A 4,038-nucleotide genomic window follows, 5' to 3' on the forward strand; every position below is an offset into this window, starting at 1 on the left:
TCAGAGAAATCAATGTATTACAGGTTACCTGTGACTTCTGTTAAAGAATAATGCTGTTCTTTCCTCATTTATTTCCTGTAGAAAGTAATGAGTTGCACTACCTGGTACAAAACATTTCTATTATTCCTTCACATTGCCTGAGATGCATTGTCATGTAATTGCCTTTTAAAGGCAGAATCAGGGACACCGATCTAATGTCGTTTTTGTCAAATTTAATGATCATCTCCTGAAGGTCTGCCAGCTGGGAGACAAATGATGTGGTTTGGACTGATCCACACGACACCATGTCCACTGTCCTGGAGGCGAGAAGAGCAGAGAAATATGTCACAACATGTCGATCGATCTAAATATAGTAACTGCCTAATTATCAACAGTCTTTGTGGCAGATTCCACCTTTAACAGTACAACATTAAACCTTACAGCACCCACATATTAGCACAACTCATAAGGATCCACAGCATTTTTCTGTCATAAAGTTTTACCACAAAGCCAACAGCAACGAGCACTTCACAGAAAACTGTGATGAGAATGAGGCCGACACGAGCAGAAGGCTCAAAATGAAAGCAGTAGCTGTAACTGACGAGTAACTGTATAGAATACCATAGAATAGAAATATTTTATTAATCCCCACCGGGAAATGTGGTTGTTACAGCACAAAGATGAACTTACCACCACCGTAAATAAACATTAAGAAAATATAAAATGTACAATAAGTGTAATATGTCAAGTAGAAAGGTCATGTGTATGTAATGTGATTACTAAATGTAGCTACATTACAGTGTTACAGATGAATGTAATTACACCCAACACCGATTGTTCTTTTGTCAACATCATGAAGGATAATTACAGTTTATTGACACTCAGGTCTTAATTTTTACAGGTGTGACGTCGTTTCAGATGGTTCATACAGACACAAATAATGGCCGAGATCGAGTAATGAGACCAAATAGATTATAAACGAATCTCCATTTAATCTGAATTCATTTAGAAAGGAAAACAAATGGTAAACTGAATACTCTGGTTTAAGTGTGACCTGCTGTACTTGCCATAGTTGTGTGTAGTTGTCCTGTATAATACGGGAATATTTCTAAAATTAGGTATGATTCCTTACAATTTTACTTCCAAATAATCAAATAGTTGTTTACAAGCGTGTCTATATGATAGAACTGGAGATTAAAACTATGAATATGATCCACATTGCAGAAGCTACCTTTTATATTTTCCCCGTAAATGTTCCCACAAAACAAAACTTTCTTTTAATAACATTTCAAACGTCATCATTCTGCTCATCAAAATCATATTTTCTGTCTTTCTGCTTGCACTTCACTGGCTTGTTCACTTTCAGCTTTGTTTTCATAGCGTTGCATATTATTAGGAAAACATCAGACGCTCAAAAACAAGGCCAACGCCGCAGTAAACTTTTTGGGCGTAAAGACAAAACATACTGTATTTCACCATAGATCAGCAAACTCAAACAAGCAACAAACTCCCTGAAGTCCTCTCAAAGCCTTATGATGTCTTCCAAAACAACCTGCTGATGTGTCCTCCCATTCAGACGCCCCAGAGCTGCAGAAAAAGCAAGTCTGGCTTGTTTTGGTTTGTCTGCCTCCGTTCTCTCCAGTCCTGTTGTGATCTGTTTGGAATGTAGGTCGATAGTGTTTTTAAACGTAGGGAGGAAAAAAAAACTCAGGGACTTCCTCCCGGCAACCTTGAATAGAGTTCTTTGCTCAAACATTAGCATTCGCTGCTATTTACAGAAGAAACAGGTAACAATGAGGCCAAATGTGCCGCGACGAGGCTGATGCCGCGTGAACACATGAGAGACAACAACCGAGAGAAAACTGAGACAAGTGTGTAGCGAGAAATAGGAAGCTTGCTATCAGGAGTTCTCGGTCTGCTGACTGTTTTCCAACCACAGTGTCTCAAAACAGTTCGAGTGACTGACATTATAAAGCAGATTACAGACACGGTTTGGAAAAAGCACGATGATAAAATGCAGGCCATTTTCTGTGCGGTTTTGAATTTTGTATTATTTGAATTATTTCAAACTATGAAGTTGTTTTTGTTTTGTTTTTTTAAGTTTTGTGAAATTTAAGAACAGCTGAGACTCTACAAGGCCTCTTGCAGCCTGTTGTATGATCACATGTAAACAGGTTTAATAAGTTTCTGCTTCAGTTTGCACTTATAGCGTTACCGTTGTTTTTTGGCATCAAGCAACCTCAGATAGAATCAGACTCATGTTCACAATCAGGAGACGAGGAGCCCCAGCTGGTAGACTTATTGCAAAATACTGCCTGTACCTGTTTTTGGTCATCATTTTTAAGACGTGATTATTTTGCATTTATTAAGTTCAGTTACTCTGACTAAGTGATCATTCATCCTGTGCTAATACCATGGATGGCAACATCAGGGCTGATGCAGTACACAGTCAACTTTAGCCAGACTGCAGAGTCAGCAGGAGCAGTTTCCTGACAAGTGATGACTTCAGATAATGACAGCTCACAGAGGAAGTTTTGTTTCTTAAAACGGGAAAACATTTCACTTCCTCAAGGTTCAGATTGAATGTGATACATCACACAGTATTTCTAAAACATCCTACAAGATGTTTAAGGGAAGTTTTTCAGCAGGCGAAGCTGGGAAACCACTTGACCCTCACAAAGAGGAACATTGTTTGACGTCTTTGGAATTACCACACTACACATTCTGTCACACCAACTTCCTCGTGAAAATCCTGCCCGCTGCTATTTGATAGCGTCTGTAATGCCATATCAGCAGGTATAGGGTTTTGTTTATATATTTTTTTCCTTTATTTGGAGCAGTAGAGATTGACAGGAAAAGGGGGAGAAGAATGAGGAGAGACCTGCAGCAAAGGGGGAGTTGAACCCACGACCACTGTGTCTGGGCACGTTAGCCCCAGTTCATGGGTCGCCCGCTCAGCTAGGTGAGCTATAGGGGCGCCCACACATACAGGTTTTCAACAAACATGGAAGGGATTTTTACAGCCGCTGGTGCTGTCACTTTGGAAAGTCTCAGACATGTTGGAGCTGTTGGAGCTGTACCGTGTGTCACTCTGCATGTTGCTATTAGGTCCTACACCTGCTCAGCTTTTATGTGCTCTACAATTAAAGTAAATACAGTTTGGATCCAGGCAGCCATTGGCTCATGCAGGTGAGGTGAGTTAATATGTGCACATGGATTGGTTGGGCGGCTCAGAAGTGGCCCTGACAGATTCTGATGATTCAGGTCTTTGTGTGTGTGTGTCTGGTATTGTGATCAGCTGAGGTGTTCATCAGTCAGTCGACAACGTCTGGACAACAAATGCAGCAGCTCACAATGACTCAGACACGCACACACACAAACACACGCTGCGCAAATATCAAAATATATATTTACACAGTCACGTAGTGACACAAGAGACGTGCAATTGACGCCTCATATGCAATTACTGTCTCCTGAGTGCACACGCAGATCACTGTTTATTATCTCACCCAAAGACAGCTTGTTGTTTGCACGACATGGTTCCTGTAAACAAGTTCTTTAAAAAATACATCATCCTGACAACCTGTTAATCCGCATTCTCCAAACTGCTGATTTGCAACTAGGTCTGGTTCGCTCTGTGATAGAACATCACACCAGTCTGTTTGAGTGGTTTTGTAACTCTGCCATCGTCACCTCACAATAAAGGAGCATATCAACACTGACAGAAATATGCTCCTTTGCTGACTGACTTACGGCCAAACTTTAAGATCTGCTTCATTTTTGCAACTCCGTTATAGAAGTACGGTATGAAACACAAGTGTTCAAATGACTTAAAATACAACCTTTTAAGCTTGCACTGGAGAATATCGTATATGACCCGGAGCATGTGATGCTGCTGTCCACATACTTTTGTGTACTCGTGGTCTGGGGCTGTTTTTCGTGGTTTGAGCTCGGCCCCTTTGGTGCCAGCTATGGAATGAAAACCTTAATGCCAAAGCACACAGTAGTATTTTAGTGTGCTTTAAACTCTCACACAACGGGTTTCTAGTTTTGTGTGGA

This window comes from Stegastes partitus, unplaced genomic scaffold (genome assembly GCF_000690725.1).
Source record: "Stegastes partitus isolate 25-593 unplaced genomic scaffold, Stegastes_partitus-1.0.2 Scaffold464, whole genome shotgun sequence".
Lineage (NCBI taxonomy): Eukaryota > Metazoa > Chordata > Actinopteri > Pomacentridae > Stegastes > Stegastes partitus.